The sequence below is a fragment of the Lathyrus oleraceus genome, chromosome 5 (assembly GCF_024323335.1).
Source record: "Lathyrus oleraceus cultivar Zhongwan6 chromosome 5, CAAS_Psat_ZW6_1.0, whole genome shotgun sequence".
Classification (NCBI taxonomy): domain Eukaryota; kingdom Viridiplantae; phylum Streptophyta; class Magnoliopsida; order Fabales; family Fabaceae; genus Lathyrus; species Lathyrus oleraceus.
In genome coordinates, this window is record NC_066583.1 from 575,124,620 (window position 1) to 575,141,163 (window position 16,544).

The 16,544-nt window shown below is 37.8% G+C and overlaps 1 long non-coding RNA gene across 1 annotated transcript; it reads left to right on the forward strand.

Moving 5' to 3' along the window:
• The first annotated feature begins 12,982 nt into the window (after positions 1 to 12,982).
• LOC127086590 (uncharacterized) lies at positions 12,983 to 15,123 on the forward strand. The gene is made up of 2 exons (XR_007789513.1): positions 12,983 to 13,275; positions 14,856 to 15,123. It is a non-coding gene; the product is annotated as an uncharacterized LOC127086590 (long non-coding RNA).
• The last annotated feature ends 1,421 nt before the right edge of the window (positions 15,124 to 16,544 follow it).

Below are 16,544 nucleotides of genomic sequence, written 5' to 3' on the forward strand. Positions count from 1 at the left end.
CACCCTATTAAGATCCACTTGCAAAAATCCTAACTTATCCATTCGAATGCCGTTATTATTTTCAACCCACTTGCAACCAAATATAGGAATCTGAAACTTCTCATAATCAAACACCCAAATGCGCTCGATAACACCAAAATACGACAGATTTGCAAATTTGGGGTTTAAGTCCTTCACACTTGATATGTGCATTGCTTCAGCTACCACGGTGACACCACTATTCTGCATAGTACTTTTATCATCTTGTTCTTTGGTATAAAATGTGTATCCATTAATCGCGTATGCGCTATAAGAAAAAACATGGAAACTTGGACCATATGCTAAGCATCTCAACCTTTCTGTTATTGAAGCGGGATCTGAATCATACTTAGAATAAATATGATCCTTAAACTAAGGTATAAAACATCGATTGTGCTCTCGTACTATCCAATTTTCATTTCTATTGGGATTTAAACCTCGGAGAACATCCTTGTGAATTTCAACATACGGCTCAACCTCATTCTCATTGTGCAGAACATACAAATGCACTTGATCCCGTTCGACCCTTGATACTGCCACGATTTTATTTCCAATTATATTTTTTCCTTCTTTCTTTTCGACAAGCTGAGACTTGGGGAGTCCGATTGACTGAACATTAGACAAATATTCAGTACAAAACTCAATCGCTTCTTCAACAATGTATCTTTCAACCATACAACCTTCTGGTCGACTTCGGTTCTTCACGTACCCTTTTAATATTTTCATATAACGTTCAACAGGGTACATCCATCTCATATAAGCTGGTCCACACAATTGTGTCTCTTTCACAAGATGAACAACTAGATGTACCATTATGTCAAAAAATGATGGAGGAAAAAACATTTCAAGCTCACACAAAGTAATAACGATTTCTTTTTGCAACATTGGTAAGATCGCAGGATTGATCACCTTACTGCAAATTGACTTGAAGAGAGAACACAACTTAGTTATAGAGCTTCTTACTTTTTCTGGAAGAATAGAATGTATACCTATTGGGAGAAAATGTTCCATTATAACATGGCAATCATGGGTCTTTAAACTCTTTAACTTGAGGTCTTTCATAGACACAAGTCTTCTAATATCTGAAGAGTACCCTTCTGGAACTTTAACTTCACTTAGAAACTTACACAATGTTTTTTCTCCTTTCTAGATAGAGTATAAGCAGCAGGAGATAGATATGTCCGTTTTCCTTTCTTCAAGGGTCCTAATTCAGTTCTTATTCCCATCGCTATCAAGTCCTTTCTTGCCTTAAGGCCATCCTTAGACTTTCCTTGTATATTGAGTAACGTGCCAATAACACTTTCAAATACATTTTTTTCAATATGCATAACATCAAGAAAATGTCTCACATACAAGGACTTCCAATACGGCAATTAAAAAAAAACTGACCTCTTCTTCCACCCACTTTTGACAAGTGTGTGGGCAAAAGGCTTGCCAAACTGAGTATCCAAATCTTTCACCTTTTCAAAAATTTGATCACCCGTCAATACAGGTGGAGCTCTGCCTTGTTCTGTCTCTCCATTGAACGCCTTTCTCCATCCACGGTAGTGATGATTTGAATTTAAGAATCTCCGATGACCGAGAAAGACATTCTTCTGACCAAACTCCAAGCGCTTCCAATCTGTTTTATCTTCACAAATAGGACACGCACATTGACCTTTTATGCTATACCCTGATAGATTTCCGTATGCTGGAAAATCATTAATTGTGCCAAACAACATCGCCCTCAAGTTGAAACTTTCTTTCCTATATCCATCATAAACCTCCACACCGGTCTCCCACAAAATCTTTAAATCTTCGATTAAGGGCTTCAAGTACACGTCTATGTCATTCCCTGGTTGTTTAGGTCCAGAAATCAACATAGACAACATCATGTACTTACGCTTCATACATAGCCATGGAGGTAGGTTATAAATCATAATAATCACAGGCCATGTACTGTGTGAGATACTCTGGATACCATGTGGGTTCATTCCATCAGTAGATAATGCCAAGCGAAGGTTTCTTGATTCTTCTCCAAATTCAGGATAATCATTATCAATTTTCAACCACTGTGGTGAATCTGCCGGATGTCGATACTTTCCATCTATAATTCTTTCATCTGCATGCCAGGTCAAGTGTCTTGAATCGGTTTCACTACGAAACATGCGTCTAAATCTCGGAATAACAGGAAAATACCACAAGACTTTTGCTGGAGACAACTTGTTCTTATATCGCGAGACACCGCATTTAGGACACTCATTTAACGATGCATACTCATTTCGAAACAAAACGCAATCGTTTGGACATGCATGTATCTTATCATAGCTCATGCCAATAGAGCACAACATCTTTTTGGTCTCATATGTTCGATTGGGAAGAACATTATCCTCAGGAAGCATATCTTTCAAAAGAGCTAATAACTCTGTGAAACTTTTATCCGACCACCCATTGCCCGCCTTTAAGTTGTACAACTTTAATACCGCAGACAATCTTGTGAATTTAGTGTAACCATCATACAAAGGTTTCTCTGCATCACTTACCAACCTCTCAAACATTTCGGGACAATCCTTAAGATCTCCTTCAAGTGCTTCTGCAATCTCTTCAACTCGATCACAATCGTATGTATCTGCGCCACTATAGTTTGAGGCATAGGTCGTACTATCTCCCGGTTCAACATTCTCGTTACTTTTCTCACCATGCAAATTCCAACATGTATAACTTCGATCAATTCCATGCCTCATTAGATGCGATGTCAACTGAACTGCGTCAACCCGTTTCCCATAACAACAACCCAAGCAAGGACATATCATTCTACTGGGGTCTTCGGCGTGCGCAATGGCAAACTTAACGAATTCTGATACCCCATTCTCGTACTCTCTCGACAATCGATTGGAAGACATCCATGTATTATCCATTACTAATTAGAATAAACAAAAAACAATTTCAGAAGAGTTCAAACACATTCGGACCTAGGTTTCTAATGATACTGGTATTGACACAAAATCATATGTTCATAGGTCGTATAACCCTAACTACTGGGTAATGTAGTCCCATTGCATGCGCTATCATGGTCACTGATCGGTCACCATTTCCATTGAATTCCCGCCGTTAATCCGACGTATTTTCATCACTCTGGTAAGATTTATGTTTGTTTTTAGTTGCATTTGAGTCAAGTATCGAGTTTTGTTGGTTTGGTATTACATTACATTCGATTACGAGTTTAAGTCAAAAAGACCTCGTTTATGCTTCGTTTGGGTAGCGTCATTGTTCCAGGTTCAAAAGCAAGAATGGTGAAGTTCGGGACACTCTGAAGGACGAAAATATGACAGAACAGCAGGTCAACACGGCCACCCGTGTGCCACCACACGGCCGTGTTGTTGGTCAAGCAGAGAAAAAGATGAAGCAGAAAACAGGGATCAACACGGGCACCCGTGTGTACACACACGGCCGTGTTAATTAAAACAGTGCATTAACACGGGCACCCGTGTGTAGGGACACGGCCCGTGTTGTTGCTACTGTAACAAATGCTGAAATTAATTAATGCAGGAGAAAAAACACGGGCGCCCGTGTGTACACACACGGCCGTGTTGATTGCACGCAGCTTGGAAAACCTAATTTTTCCTTGTGAACCGATTCTGATCATTAAGGGCAGTATGGACCTTTTGCTTAGAGAGGAGGCATATGAAACTATAAGAAGGCTTGGAAGAGAGAGGAAAAGGGACTTTTTGACGGACGAACGAAAGCATTACAGTGGAGAAGATAGCGAATACAACGGATTCGAAGACGGCGAGATTCAACGGTAGCCACCATTGAAGATCAAATTCTCCTAATTCTTTGTAATGTCTAATCTTTACTTTATGAATTCTTTAAGTACTATGAGAGGCTAAACCCCCTGATGTTAGGGGGTGGTCCTGATGTTATCGTATGTTATGAATGTGAACCAATGATTCCTTGATTACTATGTTATGTCTTTCAATTTAATTGTGTGATGTTATTATGCTTTTGTATCGGACAAATACAAATTAATCTATGACTTCCAATTACAGGACTGTGATTGGTAGGGTTTTCACACAATTGGGTTTATGAATGCATCATCTAGGACTAGTAACTTTCATAAATTACCGTAAACCTTGATATATTGTATGATTAAAACCAATGATTAATTGAATGGACATTTGAGTAAGAATTGGTAGTTTAATAGTTTCTCACTTAAGGACTTAAGTAAGAACATTCTGAGGTTAGGTGATTGAATGTATCATAGGCATTAAGGAAATCGGGATAAATTCATAACGGGCTAACTCAACCACTTACCCTAGCATCTTTTATCTTAATCAGTTATTTTTACTATCTTCGTGTCACTATTCGCAATTCCAAAACAAACCAACCATTATCTTTTTGTTTGAATAGAATCGAATTGAAATAAGTAATTCCTACGCAATCCTCGAGATCGATACTGGGAAATAAACTCCCTATTACTACATCGGTGAAAATAGTACACTTGCTATTTTTCCGACCAAGTTTTTGGCGCCGTTGCCGGGGATTGCCAAACTACATATTTTAATTTTCATTCTATCGAAATTTTATTGCTCGCCAACCAAAATTTTATCTGTGACAATTTTGTTATTCAATTTTAATCTTTGTCTAACTTGTTTATGCGAGGTAAGTCCTCAGCTGATTTTCATTTTGACGCAGAACCAGAGAGAACATTGCGGGCAAAGCTCAGAGAAGCTAGAAGAAAGAAACTGGCAAACTCTGACAGCGAAGAACCGGCCACACCGAGAACACCAGCTTCTGTTCACTCCGAAAAATCTGAGTCAGACACAGATTCCCATCCAGACACTGTTAACATGGCTGCAGACCCACCTCCACCGGAGAGACTTTTAGGTGACTATGGCAGACAGAATAATCCAGCAGTGCGGTTGACCATTGTGAATCAACCTGTTAATGTTGCTCACTTCCAGTTACACCCGTCTACTATCCGCCAGTTAGAAAGCAAACCTTTTGCAGGAAAGATCAATGAGGATGCAAACAAGCATCTGCAGAGGTTTCTGACTATGACTACATCATTGAAAATTGATGGGCATTCTGAGGAAGCAAAGAGATTGGTCATGTTTCCATTCACGTTATCTGAGGACGCTGAGGAATGGTTTTATTCCCTACCTGCAGGAAGCATTACTACATGGCAACAAATGGAAACAGCATTCTTGAATGAGTATTTTCCTGCTTCTGTGTATATCCGTAAGAGGTATGACATTGTGAATTTTAAACAGAAAGAAGGAGAGACACTTGGAGATGCCTACAAAAGATTCAAAAGATGTTTAGTTGCATGTCCTACACATAATCTGGATGAAACTGAACAAATGCAGAATTTTGTGAATGGGCTGAAGATGAGAACTAAGCAACTCATTGATACAGCTGCTGGTGGCTCGTCTAATTTTTCTACAGCAACCGGTATCAAAAAAATCATCGAAGCTATTGCAGCAAATGAGCATTTGGAATTGTATGACCGTACTGTAAATCAGCCGGAGGGAAAAATTGACTTGAAATTAGCAAATCAGGTAGTGAAAATGGAAGACCAGATTGCTGCTGAGGTTGAAAGGAGATTGAAAGCTATGAATTTAGGTACCCAGACTGTTGCTCAAGTTCAGCCGGTTCCGACCATGATTTGTGAAATTTGTAGTGGACCACACTTTGCCATGCATTGTGTTGCAACCGCAGAACAAGTGCAAGCTATAAATTACCTGAGGCAGAATAATCCCTATTCAAATACATATAATCCGGGGTGGAAAAATCATCCTAATTTCTCTTGGAAAGATCAGCAACAGGTACCTCAGAAGGCAGATTGGGAGATTGCAATTGAAAAGATGGCAGCTCAAAATATGCAATTTGAAGAAGAGACTAGAAACAATCAGAAAAACACCACCGCCTCCCTAAGGAATCTCGAAGTTCAGCTGGGGCAGATAGCACAACAACTGTCAAGTTCTAGAACACCAGGTTCCCTACCAAGTGAAACAGTGCAAAATCCGAGAGGTCAGGAGAATGTTAACATTGTCACGACGACAGAGAAAGAGGTTGCTAAGAAGAAAAAATTATATCACCGAGCGAGCCGACTAAAGAAGAAACTACAAAAGGAACTAAACCGGTGATTAAGTTGCCCTACCCTCAGAGAGTGACAAAGAAGGAACCTAGTGAGTCAGACTTCGAGAAATTCATAAAAATGTTTAAAAGGATTGAGGGTCATATGACTTTGTTTGAAGCACTTGAAAGGATGCCCATGTACAAGAAATTCGTGGAAGAGGTAATGGCTGAAAAGAAACCAACCACTGAAGAACAGGTATCTGGTAAGGAACAATATAATGCAAACTCCCTAGAGCAGAACATTCCTAACAAACAAAAGGATCCAGGAACCGTCACAGTACCGTGCACAATCAAAGAAAGAACCTTCAAAAAGGTACTAATAGATTCGGGAGCTAGTGTGAATCTGATGCCATTATCGGTCTATCACAGGCTGGGTATTAAAAATATCAGTGATATAAAGACAAATCTGAAGTTTGCGGATCACTCAAGGAAAGATGCATATGGTATAGCTGCAGATGTGCTGGTAACAATAGCGGACTTGACTTTCCCAGTTGATTTTGTAATCCTAGACATACCTGAAGACAATGAGGCAACCATTATTCTGGGTCGACCTTTCATGAAGACGAGTCGATGCAAGCTCGACATGGATGAGTGCACGCTAACCTTGAAAGTTCACAACAAGGAAATAACATTGAATGCTATTGAAAATCAGGAGATGGAAGAAAATACAAAATCTCAGTATCAAGTAGGCTTAATCAAGACATTGAATACTATCAAAGGCTCACCACTGCCAGTAGCCACCCGAAATGGAAAGATTCCTAACACTGAAAGGATAGTTAAAAAGGAATCGTGGTACAAAGGAGTCCACACTGATAAAAGAGACAATTTCCGTGTTGTGGACAAGAGGTGCAACAAGGTTGTGAACCTGAAATACCCCCCATGATAAGGGAAATGAACCGTCGAGCCATGCGACGTTAAACGAAGCGCTTCGTGGGAGGCAACCCACGCGTTTGATTTCTAATTTATTTCGTTTTTATTTTTTGGTGTGCTAAAATTTTGTGTAGGGGAGGAGGAGAATTAAAAGGGCAAAGTTACAAACACCTCCAAGTGGAAGGAAATTACACAAGTGCAGTAAACCAACAGTAGTCGCTGTGAGTCCCCTTTGTATCTGGATTTAAACATTGAGGTCAATGTTTAGTTCAGGTGTGGGGAGGTTTCTCCTTTCATGTTTTATTTCCATCGCTTTTGTTTTTGTTGTTGTCGTATTGTTTTTGTTTGTTTTCGTTGTTTACTTGTGTGTACAGAGTGATGAGAAATGGTTGGACGAATCCGGGATCAATGGTAGTGGATGAATGACACCCCTCATACTTATTCTGATATGGCACCCCGGAAGTTGATGCAACCATGAGAAGGTAAAGTCGGACACAATTTGGTGACACTAGACCAAGAGAGCGGTATGGAAAGACCAAGTCAGGAAAGAACCACATAATACGAAGAGACTTCAGAGCTTGCAAGCTAACCAACATGGTGAGATCACAAAAAGCCAAACACGAAATATCAACATGAGAGTTCAGCCAGGTATGACTTTATCACTCTGATTTTGCGTATGTTCTGTTGACACGTCACAGCATGACAACACACACTGAGGCAAGTTGTTTGTTTAGCCAGGGCCTTTCTAGCCATCCCTATATGTATGTTTCCCTTCTTAAAACCCCGTTGAGCCTTAGCCATTTGTTCATTGTAAACCCCATGCTAACGTCAAGCATTATTCCTCATAAATCCATGTTAACTTTTAATTATCCATTCCCTTTTGTGTCATAACTCGGTATGATTGTGTGAATTGCAAGATGTGCAATGAAAATAAGTTTGGGGTGAAAATTTTGAAAGGGAAGGCAAGTGCATAAGATGAGATCATACAAAAAGAAAAACAGTATGTATGTCCTTTATAAGAAAAAAAATAAGAAAAGAAAAAAAATGCACTTGCCGAGACCTTAGAGATATGAAAGGCTCGGAAAGAGAAAAAAAAAAGAAAATAAGAAAAGAAAAAATGCACTTGCCGAGACCTTAGAGTCCAACAGATATGAAATGCTCGGAAAGTTGAGTAGAAAAAGAGTCAAAAAAGTTTTTACCCAAAAAAATATATGTGATGCACAGGAAAAGAAGAAAAAGTACACAATATGATTACCGAGTTCAAAACCCTTTGTTACCAATTTTTTGTTTATCCCACCGTACCCAAGCCCCGTTACAACCTAAAAAGACCTCAAAAAGTGTGTGAAATCTGCTGTGGTAATGACATTAGAATGTGTTCAAAGTTAAGAGTCTGATACTGTATACTATGCTGTGAGTGTACACACCTAACCCCGAGAGATATTGTGAGTGAGTGAAAAGCTTGCAGGTGAAGAGGTTTCTGATGTGGAAATATGGTAAACTGCCTGAATTGGAGAGACCTGAAACTCGATTGGAAAGGAAGAACACAAATGGTGAAAGACTAGGTTGCATTGTGGAAAACGAATTCGGAGGTGACCTTTGTTTGGACTCAATACATCACTTGAGGACAAGCAATGAGACAAGTTTGGGGTTGTGATCGGTCACCATTTCCATTGAATTCCCGCCGTTAATCCGACGTATTTTCATCACTCTGGTAAGATTTATGTTTGTTTTTAGTTGCATTTGAGTCAAGTATCGAGTTTTGTTGGTTTGGTATTACATTACATTCGATTACGAGTTTAAGTCAAAAAGACCTCGTTTATGCTTCGTTTGGGTAGCGTCATTGTTCCAGGTTCAAAAGCAAGAATGGTGAAGTTCGGGACACTCCGAAGGACGAAAATATGACAGAACAGCAGGTCAACACGGCCACCCGTGTGCCACCACACGGCCGTGTTGTTGGTCAAGCAGAGAAAAAGATGAAGCAGAAAACAGGGATCAACACGGGCACCCGTGTGTACACACACGGCCGTGTTAATTAAAACAGTGCATTAACACGGGCACCCGTGTGTAGGGACACGGCCCGTGTTGTTGCTACTGTAACAAATGCTGAAATTAATTAATGCAGGAGAAAAAACACGGGCGCCCGTGTGTACACACACGGCCGTGTTGATTGCACGCAGCTTGGAAAACCTAATTTTTCCTTGTGAACCGATTCTGATCATTAAGGGCAGTATGGACCTTTTGCTTAGAGAGGAGGCATATGAAACTATAAGAAGGCTTGGAAGAGAGAGGAAAAGGGACTTTTTGACGGACGAACGAAAGCATTACAGTGGAGAAGATAGCGAATACAACGGATTCGAAGACGGCGAGATTCAACGGTAGCCACCATTGAAGATCAAATTCTCCTAATTCTTTGTAATGTCTAATCTTTACTTTATGAATTCTTTAAGTACTATGAGAGGCTAAACCCCCTGATGCTAGGGGGTGGTTCTGATGTTATCGTATGTTATGAATGTGAACCAATGATTCCTTGATTACTATGTTATGTCTTTCAATTTAATTGTGTGATGTTATTATGCTTTTGTATCGGACAAATACAAATTAATCTATGACTTCCAATTACAGGACTGTGATTGGTAGGGTTTTCACACAATTGGGTTTATGAATGCATCATCTAGGACTAGTAACTTTCATAAATTACCGTAAACCTTGATATATTGTATGATTAAAACCAATGATTAATTGAATGGACATTTGAGTAAGAATTGGTAGTTTAATAGTTTCTCACTTAAGGACTTAAGTAAGAACATTCTGAGGTTAGGTGATTGAATGTATCATAGGCATTAAGGAAATCGGGATAAATTCATAACGGGCTAACTCAACCACTTACCCTAGCATCTTTTATCTTAATCAGTTATTTTTACTATCTTCGTGTCACTATTCGCAATTCCAAAACAAACCAACCATTATCTTTTTGTTTGAATAGAATCGAATTGAAATAAGTAATTCCTACGCAATCCTCGAGATCGATACTGGGAAATAAACTCCCTATTACTACATCGGTGAAAATAGTACACTTGCTATTTTTCCGACCAGTCACTAAAAACCAACCGTCAATTTCCTATTGCATGCGCTATCATGGTCGAAACAAACGTAGAAGGAGGAAACGCGCAGTAATAATGTAAAACAGAAATTGGGCAAAGCTAAAACAAAGCAATAACATAAAACAGAAATTGGGAAAAGCGTGTACCTTTGATTGGTAGAAGGAGGAAACGCGCAGTAATAATGTAGATCTAACAGAGGTGGAAGGAAAACGCCTTAGAACCCTAACGTGAAAAAGAACGAAAATAACAAAACGCGCAGTATGTTATAATTTTAATGTTTACTAAAGGGGACATTAGAGGGCGCTTGTGGAAAAAAAGCGCCCTCTAAAGGAGGCCTAAGAGGGCGCTTATGAAAGCGCTCTCTAAGGCTTTCCAGAAGCGCTTTATAAGCTGGAAATGCACATGGACTTATAACAGCGCTTTATTAAAAGCGCCCTCTAAGGGTAACCTTAGAGGGCGCTTTCTAAAAAGCGCTATGTATTGTTGTCCCTCTATCTCCTCCTTATTTTTTCGTTTCACCTTAGAGGGCGCTTGTGGAAAAAAAGCGCCCTCTAAAGGGGGCCTAAGAGGGCGCTTATGAAAGCGCTCTCTAAGGCTTTCCAGAAGCGCTTTATAAGCTGGAAATGCACATGGACTTATAACAGCGCTTTATTAAAAGCGCCCTCTAAGGGTAACCTTAGAGAGCGCTTTCTAGAAAGCGCCATGTATTGTTGTCCCTCTATCTCCTCCTTATTTTTTCGCTTCACCTTAGAGGGCGCTTTGTTACAAAAGCGCCCTCTAAAGTGCGCTGTCTATTGCTCATTATTTTTCGCTTCACTTTAGAGAACGCTTTTGTAATAAAGCGCCCTCTAAGGTGCGCTGTCTATTCCAGTTTTTGGCATAGTGATCACTCATCGCCAGTCAAATGCCCAATAGTTCGAGGTCCATTGTCTAACCTACTTAACCAATCTCAAGGTATGAATACCTTTGTAAGCGGTTCAAAGATACACAATTTCTAATATTCACTTTCTCTACCTTCAACTTTGGCGTTAGAGTGCTAACCATGCAGACACTCCCCTAAATCCACTGTATCGGAGACAAAAACACCGCCAATAATATTACATCAAAGTACCACTGGTCCTTGAATCTCTTTTCATCTCTCGTTGTAACCATTAGCAACATCTTTTCTTCTTCATGTTTCGCCAGCTTTGCATAAGTTTCTTGATTCTTCTGCTTTTCTGGACAATCACTATAATAGTGACCATACTTTTGACAATTGTAACACTGAATATGACTCTTGTCTGGCTTTTGACCACCACTTTTTCCTCTTCCTGCAACACCACATCTTTGGTTGCATTGGTTCCAGGGTGTTCTTTGATTCGACCAGCTTCCTTCTTGCAAATTTTAACCAGTCGAATTGTTGTAGTCTTCTCTATCTTTGTTGTCATTCCAGCTTCCTTTGTCTTTCCTTTCTTTTGTTGATTGTGCCTGCAAATCCATATCACTCTTCGACTTTCATGCAACTCTTTCAATCATTCTTTGTTCATGAGATTCAAGCGTCCATTGAAGCTCTTCCTTTGTCAGTTTTGACAAATCTTTCGACTCTTTTATGGCTACTATCATGTGGTCAAACTTTGGAGCTAACGACCTCAAGATCTTTCCAACAACAGATCTTGATGTCAACACTTTTTTAGATACCTTGATTTGATTCATCAGGTTTTCAATTTATATTTTTAAATTTTAAATTTGAACAATTTTTTTATAAATATTTTTTAATAGAAGTGGAGAGATGAATTTAAATGGTACATCAAAAACATATTTTAAATTCTAAAATCCGAATTACTTCTGAAAAAATATAGTCTACTTCTCAATTAGAGATGCACAAAAATATAATTAAGTGAATCATATTAATAAAGTAAATTGCATTTACCTCAAAAAATTTAAACTACTTGAATAATTAATGAAGTGAACTCATTATTATTTCACAAATTGAATTAATCAAGTTGAATATAAAAGCCAATTTGATTTTTTTAAAACTATTTTTTGCAATTTCAATCATAATAATAAAATTAGAAAAAATAGAAAATAACTCTCTAAAAAAATGTCAAGAAGATGTCACACCTCCCACAAATTAATCTGGCTGTACGTAGCTGCAAACAAGAAACATCAATAGCATAGATTTTTAATATAACTAGGCAACTATCCATCCGTATGCACGAGTTTTTTAAAAATACCAGTATAAAATATTTTATTTCATGATTACAAAATATTATTGACTATTCTAAAAAATATATTTTAAAAACATATTTGTTAACTTTGGGAGTCCGCTTTTATCCATAAACTTAAAAAAAATATATTATTCTTAACTTTAAAATATATTATGTTTATTCTTTTTGTTTAATTGATACGGAAAAACTCAAAAATTAACTGTTAAATTTATTATTAATTAGGCGAAAAGGACTAACATAATGCGATTTGAAAAGTAAAGGGACTAATATGAATATTTTTTAATTTAAAAGACCAAAATGAACTTTGAGATTGAGATACGAGACTAAAAAAGATATTAAACGTAAATTATAATAAGTATATTATAAGAGATTGATATGCATGAATTAAAAGTGTTAATTGAATACCCCGTATTTTCTTAAATACTCAAATTCATATTAGTTGAGATAACTGAATTCCTATGTGCTCTAAAAGTTATCAATTGGGATAAATAGAGTGAATAGTGAATTCAGATTGACTTAATTAATATTATTTGAGATTGACCTTTTATTAATTGGGACATTTTGATAACACTAATAATGAGTCAATTGCTCTAGTAGAACAAATATTATGGTTAGTGATACTTGAGATATTTGTTTCTACTATCAGATTTGTTTCTATCCACAAATCCTATCCATTTACCTTCCAAGACCACTCATGGCCACTTGTTTCTAACTCTATGGTTCATTCATCACCACATGTTATAACTCCACTTGCCTTGTAATATCTAGCTATCAGTAGAAGTTATCAGAGGGAAAAAAAGACTTGGAAAATCTAAGGAGAACATGGAAAGGAAATAGAGAACTTGTGAGAAGAAGAAGAAGAAGAAGAAAAGCTTGGAGAAATCAAGAGCTTGGAATCACCATCATCATCTTCATATCATCATCTCATCCTCAACAACTTCTTCTCTTTCATTCCTATGGTGGGTCGTAGTTAGGAACTCTATGATTTATAGAGATTAAGGTTGTAGAATCATAGGTTAATTATAAGAATCCATGTTATATGATGAATGTTTCCTCTTGATTGTGATGATTCCATGAACAAGTGTTTTGATATACTCTTCATGATTATTGTGACTAAATGATTGATTATGGTTGTTGTTATAAACTTGAAATCCATGATATATATATATATATATATATATATATATATATATATATATATATATATATATATATATATATATATATATATATATATATATATATATATAGGTATGTTAGTATGATAGATTTTGTTTGAAGAATTAGTGGGTTTAGCTATTAGAAAGGAAACAAGATTATGCAGGTGGAAATCCAAATGTTACAGAAGGAATTTTTTAGAACATAACTGGGACCAATCGATTAGTCATGGGCTTTTTCTCCAAGCCAAACGATTGGATACACTCACAGATGTGGAAGAATTGGAAATTTATGAAAAACCAATCGATTGACACTCAACATCAATCGATTGTATTGTCTTTCTATTTTGAAGAAAATTGAATTTTGCAGGAACCAATCGATTGACATTGGACTCCAATCGATTGCATGAACTTACTGACTTTGAAATTTGGAAATTCGTTCAGTTGTCAATCGATTGACACTCAGTATCAATCGATTGATCCTTTGCATTCTTTGAAAAATAGAAATGTGAGATAGACCAATCGATTGGGCTTCCCTAACCAATCGATTGGCTCATGCCTAAAACTCAAAATTTCATTTCTTTAATGTTTCTAAATGCATTTCATCAACTATTAATCACTTGTTATGTTATACTTGTATTGAATCAATGTTAAATGTGAGAATTGCATGTTGAATCTAGTGAGTTAACCTAGTGATCATTTTTAGCCCATAATTTAGACTTATAACTTAGATAACATTAGAAAGCAACATTTATTCGTACGATGTCTATGTGAAGGTCGTAAATGAATGGTTGCTATAGTTGAGAGTGAGACGCTTTGTATGGAACATGCGTTGTTATTGTTTGTATATTGGTAGATGAAGTCACCAGTGATTGATGAATCTAGTTATGTTTTATGAAATTAATCACGTATTCAGAATGTTTTACCCTTGATAGTGTACATCCCTATTTGAAATGCTTAGATGAGTAAGCAATGGGATGTGACTCCAGTGGGTCAGAGGCCCATACGGTGAATGATACCCTAAGTGGGTTAAAGGCCCATACGGGTGACAGTCGCTTGGATTGAGCTTGAGACTCATAGAGGACCCGATATCCACCGCAAAAGTCGAATCATACGGGAATGCATGAATTAGGCTTGCCCTAGACGTAGGTCCTCTCAGGGATTGATGTTTCGTGAATTTGAATATTGGTTTTCTTTGAGTTGTGTGAACTCAAAAGCATGTTGCCATACATTGCGAGACTTTTCCCCATCACTTAAGTCTTCCTTCCCTTGTTGACTTAAGTTGGATAATGATTAGAAAACCCTGTAGAGCCGAGTGGACCCATAAGATATGGAACCCTCTAGGATTATTATCTCACCCCATGTTGTTGATTATTTTCCAGGTAGTTCCGATCAGGCGAAGGGTAAGGACAAGATAGCGTGATGTCCTTGCTTATCTGATGTTTTGGATGGCTTTTTCGTTGTGTAGATAATGATCTAGTTCCTAGTTTTATTTCGGGCACCTTTGTGTATACTTAGTGTCATTTAGTGTTTTCTTTTGGGCATGTAATATGTACACTGTTGCCTCTAGGTGCTTATGTATTTTAGTATCAGTATTACACAATGTATAATATGTATTCTAGACATATATTATATGTGGGTGTTACAGTTGATATCAGAGAAGGTCGTAACCTCAACCTAGCCATGAAATATTATAAGTATTTCTTTATGCCTCATATGTGTGTTGTCATCATTGTTCTTGATGTTATATTCATAGTATTGAGCCTAATCAACTTAATCCTCTTTTTATTACATTACTGATCATGGATGGCAGACACAGAGGTCGTGGTAGATCCAAAACTCAGAATTCAGATTTAGAACCACCAAGTGGTAATGAAGGTTTTCAATGGCCTCAGTTTATGTAACAGATGCAGCAGTAACCGAACCAATTCATGCAGCAGATGATGCAACAGTTGTATGGTGGTCTACACCCTCAAGTAGCTCCACAAGAAGCTGTAGGTGGTGATTTATGGTGTTTCTTCCGCATGAATCCTCTTGAGTTTCATGGTGGATTAAATCCCGTGAAAGCTTATGGGTGGACACCCAACATAGAAAGAGGGTTCACTACCTGTGTAGGATTGCAAATACAATGTTGTGTGACTGAGAATAGTTTGAAGAAGGTTCAAGAGGAGAGGGATCAGTATTGAGTTGGCCAGGAGAACCAGGGAAGACGAAGTCATCAGTTTAGGCATAGACCTTAGCCTTTCAAAGGAAAACAAGTGCAACCAGCAAAACCTAACCATCCTCCGCAATGTCAATTATGTAAGAAGTTCCATTTCAGAAGGTGTATTGGTGATGTGATTAGGTGTTTTAAGTGTCAAGGAGAAGGTCACATGGTTAGAGAGTGTCCATAAAATAAGGTTCAGATGCAGGGAAAGAGTATCGGTCAGGTTTATACTTTGGATGCAAGGAAGGCTAAGAGTAACAATGTTTTGATTGCTAGTATGTGTCTCATCAATGATCATCCCTGTTTTGTATTGTTTGATTGTGGGGCAACACACTCTTTTGTATCAATTCAATGTATGAAATGTCTTGGCTTGCAAACAAATTCCTTTGTCTCCTCCTATGGTGGTTACTACCGCCATGGATGTTATGGTTGAGGCATCGTTGATTTGTGAAAATTGTTCACTTTCAGCGAATGGTAGAATTCTCCAGATTTATCTTATTTTGTTTACCACTTAAGAAGATTGATGTGGTCTTGGAGATGGATTGGCTTTCTGCCAATTTGGTGTTTATTGGATGTGAAGAGAAGTTAATTATCACTTCATCTAGTGAAGCTACTCCAAGGGATGTATTAACTACTATCTTGGAAGGTACGGTTGGCATGGTTAATTTCTTATTTGAGAAGGAAAAGTCAGTTCTCTTGGTTCTTACTAAGGAACCTAGCGACAATCTGAAGGTTACACAAATTCCCATCGTTTGTGAATTTCTAGAAGTTTTCCCTGAGGATGTCACTTCTCTTCCTCTTGTGAGGGAAGTGGGATTCTCTATTGATCTGATACCTGGGACGACTCCAATCTCCATTCTCCGTA